Source organism: Triticum aestivum, chromosome 3A (assembly GCF_018294505.1).
Source record: "Triticum aestivum cultivar Chinese Spring chromosome 3A, IWGSC CS RefSeq v2.1, whole genome shotgun sequence".
NCBI lineage: Eukaryota > Viridiplantae > Streptophyta > Magnoliopsida > Poales > Poaceae > Triticum > Triticum aestivum.
This window is the reverse complement of record NC_057800.1, coordinates 505,364,513-505,372,627: the sequence shown is the minus strand read 5'-3', so window position 1 is coordinate 505,372,627 and position 8,115 is coordinate 505,364,513.

The window sequence follows — 8,115 nt, the reverse complement described above, 5'->3', positions numbered from 1 at the left end:
GCCGGACGCCGCCGCCGCCGCACGCTGCCCGAGGTCCGCCACCGCCTCGATTTCCGTGCTGTTTTTTTTCGAAAAACCATTCGGTTTTTCCGTCGGTTTTTTCATTGGTTTTTTTATATAGTTTGGTTTTTTTAAATAGATCGGATTTTCCAGTTTATTTAAATAGAGAACGTTCGTCGTTTTTCTTTTTCTCGGATTTAATCCGCGATTTTTCTGATCGCGATTCCTGATCCGATTTTCTTTTTAGTATAACTTTTCGCTCGTTTATCGGAATCAGACGATTCAAGCGCCTAGAGTTTCGTCTCAAAACCCTCTATCCGTTTAATCAACTTAAACAAGTTTTTGCTACTGTAAAATTTGCCCTAGATCCAGATTAGTAGAACGAAGTTGTTTTCTTTCGCCGTTTGACTTTCGTTGCTTCGTTCAATTTGATTCTTTTTGCAAACCGGAGTTCCTAAGTTGAACCTTCTGGTTAGATCTCTTATTTGAGTTTTACCCGTGCATTAGATGAGTACTTATTGTATGCTTGTTTGTTGTTTGCGATAGAGTACCCGGAGTGTGCCGCTTGTTACTTCGAATCGCTAGGTTTCCCGGATCATCAGCAAGACAAGTAACACTTTGATCATACCTTTCCTACTACCCAGTTTTATTGCATTAGATCAATCCTCACACATTGCATGATTAGGATCTAATTGAATTGTGGGATGGGAAGTAGTTGAGGTAGTACCTATTACCTGTTTATTATCAGACCTTTGGGAGTTACTTCTATGTTTGCCATTATGCCATGCTATGCTAGTAGACGTGGATTGGGTGAGTGATATCCATGACAGATGTGAGTTTGCTAATTAATGGTTTATCTAAGGTGGCAACTTAAACACACATCTGGGTGGATTGAGGCACCTGGGTATTTCAGGACTTGCCTGTTTTTCTTTTGGACCGCCACCCAAGCTCAAAGGGATCATGAGACTACTCATACTAGAAACTTCCGTGTGCAGCCACAAGCTATTATGGGCTCTAGCATAGTTGACTAAGTCGTGCGAACTCTTACAGTGGTAGACTAGCAGATGTAGGGGATGTAGGTGGTACGGTCTACCCGATCGTAAGGTGCTAGCGCTTCTAAAAGACTATGTCTCGGTCATCCGTCTTCTCAAACACCATGTAGTGCGAGAAACCAAACGGAGGCGATCGAGTCTTGTGGGGAAAAGTGCGCAAACCTCTGCAGAGTGTATTAAACTAATCATGGTTAGCCGTGTCCCCGGTTATGGACAATCTTGAGTATCTAGTACCTGGATTATCATGTGAATCTCAACATGTTACTCTAAATTAATTTTGTTGGGTTTTGTTAATGATATTTTTAATTGGGATTGAGAATGCTGTCAACCATTCTCAATGTTTAACAACCACTATGATAGTAATTAAATTTATTCCTTTGTAGTAGGGAAAAATTGGCTTTACGCAAAACTGTAACCATAGAGCTTTCCACCAGCCAAATATGCATATAGTATAGCTGTTTCATTCCATTACTCTCTATGTGTTACCTTGCCAGCATATTCCATGTGCTGACCCATTTCGGGCTGCAACGTTAATGTTGCAGACTTTTCAGACGACGATTAAGGAGTTTTTAGGTCATGGTTCTATACTCAGTGATGCCGTTGGAGTTGATGGACTCACCTATCTTCCAAGCCTTCCGCTGTTATCGTTGTTAGATGGCCTTAAGCCATATTTATTGTAATAAGTTCTGTTTTGAGACACTCGATGTAATAAGTGTGTGATTGCTACTCTGTTATAAATCCTCCGAGTACCGTGTGGTGTCAGCATTACTGATCCAGGGATGACACCGGAGCATAGAGATCAGACTGTTTGAGGTCTGGTTGCTACACGGTTCTACTTGGCACAAACACTAATTAAACACAAAAAACACAACCACAACAGAGGCTAGATAAATTATTTATTACTAAACAGGAGCAAAAAGCAAGGAATATATTAAAATAAAATTGGGTTGCCTCCCAACAAGTGCTATCGTTTAACGCCCCTAGCTAGGCATAACAAGCAAGGGTAGATCTAGGTATTGCCATCTTTGGTAGGCAATCCATAAGTGGCTCTCATAATAGATTCATAAGGTAATTTTATTTTCTTTCTAGGAAAGTGTTCCATGCCTTTCCTTAATGGAAATTGGAATCTAATATTTCCTTCCTTCATATCAATAATTGCACCAACCGTTCTAAGGAAAGGTCTACCAAGAATAATAGGACATGAAGGATTGCAATCTATGTCAAGAACAATAAAATCTATGGGCACATAATTCCTATTTGCAACAATAAGAACATCATTAATTTTTCCCATAGTGGAATCCGCAAGGTGCAAGTTTAGAGAGCAATCATCAAAATCACGGAAACCTAACAAATCACACAAAGTCTTTGGAATCGTGGAAACACTAGCACCCAAATCACATAAAGCGTAGCATTCATGATCTTTAATTTTAATTTTAATAGTTGTTTCCCACTCATCATAAAGATTTCTAGGGATAGAAACTTCCAATTCAAGTTTTTCTTCATAAGATTGCATCAAGGCATCAACGATATGTTTAGTAAACGCTTTATTTTGACTATAAGCATGAGGAGAATTTAGCACAGATTGCAACAAGGAAATACAATCAATCAAATAGCAATTTTCATAGTTAAATTCCTTGAAATCCATAATAGTGGGTTTAGCAACATCTAGGGTTTTAATTTCTTCAATCCCACTTTTATCAAATTTAGCATCAAGATCAACAAATTTCGAATTCTTGGAACGCCTTCTAGGTAAAGGTGGATCATATTCAGTCCCATCATTATCAAGATTCATATTGAAGAACAAAGATTCAGTAGGGGACACATCAATAACTTTTAGATCTTCATCTTACTTTCATAGGAACTAGAAGAACACGCTCTTATAAAGGCATCTTTCTTAGCACGCATCCTAGCGGTTCTTTCTTTGCACTTATCAATGGAAATTATCATGGCTTTGAGAGACTCATTGATATCATGCTTAGGTGGAATAGAGCTAAGTTTCAAAGAATCAACATCAAGAGCAATTCTATCAACGTTCCTAGCCAAATCATCAATCTTAAGCAATTTTTCTTCAATCATAGAATTAATATTCTTTCGCGAAGTAATAAATTCTTTAATATTAGATTCAAAATTAGAGGGCATCTTATTATAATTTCCATAAGAATTGTTGTAGGAATTACCATAATTATTAGAGGGATTACTAGGATAAGGCCTAGGATTAAAATTTCCTCTATACGCGTTGTTACCAAAATTGTTCCTAGCAACAAAATTGACATCCATAGATTCATTATTATTCTCAATCAAAGTAGACAAGGGCATATCATTAGGATCAGAAGAAACACTCTTATTAGCAAATAATTTCATAAGTTCATCCATCTTTCCACTCAAAACATTAATTTCTTCTATCGCATGCACCTTTTTATTAGTAGATCTTTCAGTATGCCATTGAGAATAATTAACCATAATATTATCTAGGAGTTTAGCAGCTTCTCCTAAAGTGATTTCCATAAAAGTGCCTCCTGCAGCCAGATCTAAAAGATTTCTAGAAGCAAAATTCAATCCGGCATAAAATTCTGAACAATCATCCACAAATTTAAACCATGAGTAGGGCAATTACGTATCATTAGTTTCATTCTCTCCCAAGCTTGTGCAACATGTTCATGATCAAGTTGCTTAAAATTCATAATATCGTTTCTAAGAGAGATGATCTTAGCGGGAGTAAAATACTTAGAGATAAAAGCATCTTTGCACTTGTTCCATGAATCAATACTATTTTTAGGCAAAGACGAAAACCAAGCTTTAGCACGATCTCTAAGAGAAAAAGGAAATAGCTTCAATTTAACAATATCATTATCCACATCTTTCTTCTTTTGCATGTCACACAAATCAACGAAGCTATTTAGATGGGTAGCGGCATCTTCACTAGGAAGGTCGGAAAATGGTTCTTTCATGACAAGATTCAGCAAAGCAGTATTAATTTCAAAAGATTCAGCATCGGTAAGAGGAGCAATCGGAGTGCTAATAAAATCATTGTTGTTGGTATTGGTGAAGTCACACAATTTAGTATTATCTTGAGCCATCGTGACAAGCAAGCAAACTAACACACAAGCAAACAAAAAGCAAGCGGGCAAAAAGAGGCAAATAGAGAGGGAGAGGGAGGATATAGAGAGAGGGTGAATCAAACGGCAAGGGTGAAGTGGGGGGAGAGGAAAATGAGAGGCAAATGGAAAATAATGTAATGCGGGAGATAAGGGTATGTGATGGGTACTTGGTATGTTGACTTTTGCGTAGACCTCCCACTACAAAAAAATACACTTTCGTGATGATACGTGTTTGTCGTAGTAGGTCCCGTTTTCTGTCATGCATGTACATCCATGAAAAATTTATGACAGAATCAAGATAGTCATACCTGTGCTGTCGTAGAAGTGTTCCATGACATTACCAAAATTATCATCACGGAAGTGTCCACTTCCATGACGATAAATCGCGAGTCACAGAAGTGCTTTCGTCAAGGGTGACCGACACGTGGCATCCACCGTAAGGGAACACCGTTAAGCTATCGGGTCGGGTTTTGGATCCGATAACCCGTTAACAGCCTCGACCAATGGGGATTTTCCACGTGTAAAATCATCTTTGGCTGGAGGAAACACGTGTCAGCTCATCGCTAGGACAGATGTCATCCACTCATTGGACAGAAGGCGCCTATGATACATCGACACGTGGCACGGCCCAACAGAGGCCCATTCCTATGAAAAGGCCGGCCCATTTGACTTGGTCAAAAGGTGGCGGGCCGGCCCGTGGAGAGCCTATTAACGGCCTGTTCGCATATAGCCCAGTTACAGCCCGCTAACCCAAGGCCCGTTACGCCCTATTCAAATTAGGCCCAGTAGCATCATCTGGGCCATCCAATATGATTCCAGCCCGTTTTCACTTCTGGCCCATGTATGGCCCATGACGTCCTTCGGCCCATATGAGGCCCTATGTAACTCTTGGCCTATTAACGGCCCGCGGTGAAACTGGCCCATAATGAATAGTGTATCACTTTACACCCATTAACGCCCCGTGGTGAATCTGGCCTGTAAAGAACAGTGTATCACTTTATACCCATTAACGACCCGTTATTCCGTTGGGCTGTTTCCAGCCCATGTTATCTCTCGGCCTTCTCAGAGCCCATTTATTCTTGGGCTATTTTCCAGTATTCTTTTACTTACGGCCCGTTACTGTCATTTTCTGCTTGTGGGCCAAATTCAGCCCGTGGTTACAGTCGGCCCATTTGTGGTCCGTTAATACGTTGGGCCATTTTCATAGCATCATCAAACACGGTGTATTAACGATGGCCCATTATGGTCGACCCATGAACGGACGATTCCAACTCTAGCCCGTTTACGGCCAGAATGCGGTCTGTTTGGCCCATGTTTGGCCAATCGATCATACGGCCCGTATAAGGCCCATTGATGATACGGCCCGTAGAAGGCCCATTGTTTCTACGGCCCGTAGGAGGCCCATTGTTTCTACGGCCCGTAGAAGGCCCACTGTTTATACGACCCGTAGAAGGCCCACTGTTTATACGGCCCGTAGAAGGCCCACTGTTTCTACGGCCTGTAGGAGGCCCAGTGTCACTACAGTAAATATTAGCCCATGGTTATTGTGGCCTAGTTTTAAAAAATAGGTTATCGCAGCCAATAGCAAACCGTAGAAAAAGAACTGCACTGACTACAAGCAAACAAATAAACAATACAACAAGGAAATAAATAAGCAAGCAACTTACACTAGGCTATCACGGCTATTACACATATTACATCCACTGGGCATCAAAGTTCGCCACCAGTGCAAATATAGGGAGCACAGCAGCATATAAACGCCGCAGCAAAACAAGTCCAGAACTGAAACCACTTCAGAAGAGCTCAAGAAACAATATCCTGGGTACCCATAATGCTGGCAAGATGCTTAGCAAGCTTATTAACTTTCTCTTGTTTGGCGCTTAAGTCCTCCTGCGCTTGCTGTTGCGCCAGAGAGTATGCATCTGAATTCTGCAGGGACTTCCTCAGTCCTTCGGCTTCCTGTCGCATCACATCTGATCGATGTCTTTCAACTTGAAGTTGAGACTCAAGAAGACGAACTGATTCAGGCAACAAGTTCAAAGAGCTGGTGCCAGCAGTGGTAGCCAGTAACTCGAACACTACATCAAGACAGGATTTTGGGGTTGTCTCAGTGTCTTCAATATAGTTTTTATCAGCTTTCTTGGAGACCAACAGGGATGTCTCACTATCTTGAACCTTATCTACATTACTTCCTTTACCATTGCATAGCAGGGTACTCTTCTCCAATATTTTATCCGCGTTCTAAAAGAGAAACAAACAAACACATCTCAGGTTTACAATGTAGTATATGAAACTCATTTTGGTAAACCAGTTCAGTAGTAAGGTGGACAGGATAACAGCATGAAACAAACATATATCTATGTAGTATGGTCACTGTATGGTCTATATCATTCTAGTTTATGTTGCCAAATCAAGATAGATACAGTTCGAATCATATCTATTTAAGACAAAGCAGCATAGACAGAATATAAGTGTGGGAAACTACACAGCAATAACAACACTTGTAATGTGCATGGCATGAGAACATAACTGTTTATTCAATTGAAACTGAAATCAACATAGAGCAAGTTACAACAGCAAACAGCCAAACACGTTGAAGAAACAGGTTTAAAACATACCTGTTGCGCCATTGGAGTTTCAATTGCATCCTTCAAATTTGAAATTAGTTGGTATCAGTAAATACAGTGATGCAAGAGCAAAGTAGTATGAACCATAGCTACGGAACCTGACCTGAGAACAATTCTTCTTCTGCTTTAAGCGTTGACTTCGGGTTCGGAGTGGTGGTCCTCGTGATTTGGGCACTGCAGTTGCCTTACTAACTGCTCGTGTTTGGGTGCTCTGTGGTGGAGACGGTGCTGTGTCAACGGGAACTGGGTGTCTATCTGCTGGGGTTGGGGTTAGAAGGGGTGTAGCTGGTTCTCTGTCCAACTGGGTAGGGGTACAATCTGCATGAGTGTGGGTTATGTGTGGTGGGGCTGGTTCTTGGGCAAGTACAACCGTGGTTCTATCTGCATCGACAGGTAGCACGATCTTTTCTGAAGACCGTGTTTTTACTCCCACAGATACTGCCATCACTCCCTCCAATTGAAATGGCTGATAAACAAGAAAAGTAATTGAATGTACAGACATTGTAAGATAGACAGGTGCAATGGATAGTAGGGAAGAAAACAGGGCATGAAATAATTCACATTTATGTTGTCTAAGCAAACAGAATAGCAGGACATAATTTCACATATATGATGGCTAATTAAACAGGATAGCATGACACAATTTCACATGTATGATGGCTAACTAAACAGGATAGAATGACATACTTCAAAATATGATGACTATGTAAACAGGATGACATGATATAACTATACGATGTGTCTATTAAAGTGGTTGGCATGCCATAAATCACAAACATGCCGTCGATGGAAACATGATGGCATGATATAATTCACGGATAGAATGACATAATTTAAAATATGATGACTATGTAAACAGGATGAGATGATATAACTATATTATGTCTTTAGAAAATGGGTTGGCATGCCATAATTCAGATACATGCTGTCTATGTAAACATCATGGCATGACATAATTCAAATATATGATTTATATACTAAGGAAGTGAGCAGAGGGCAATCGCATATATGATGTGTCAACTAAGGAGATGGCATTCAATATTGTGTATATGATGTAAAAACTAAGCATTGCAATACAACATATGCATTATATGAGTAATATAACCCTGCCAAGTTTGAGCATACACCTCAGGGGGATAATAGGACTGGTCATCTGCCTCTGAATCCTCCTCTGAAGAGCTATCTGTAACCAGCAAGATATCTGCTTCAGCAGGTAGCATTGTCTGCTCTGAAGACCTTGTTTTCACTCCAGATTTCTCCATCACCAATTCAAATGGCTGATGCACAGGAAGAGCAGTTGAATATACAAACATTGTCGACAAAAGCAATGAGAAATAC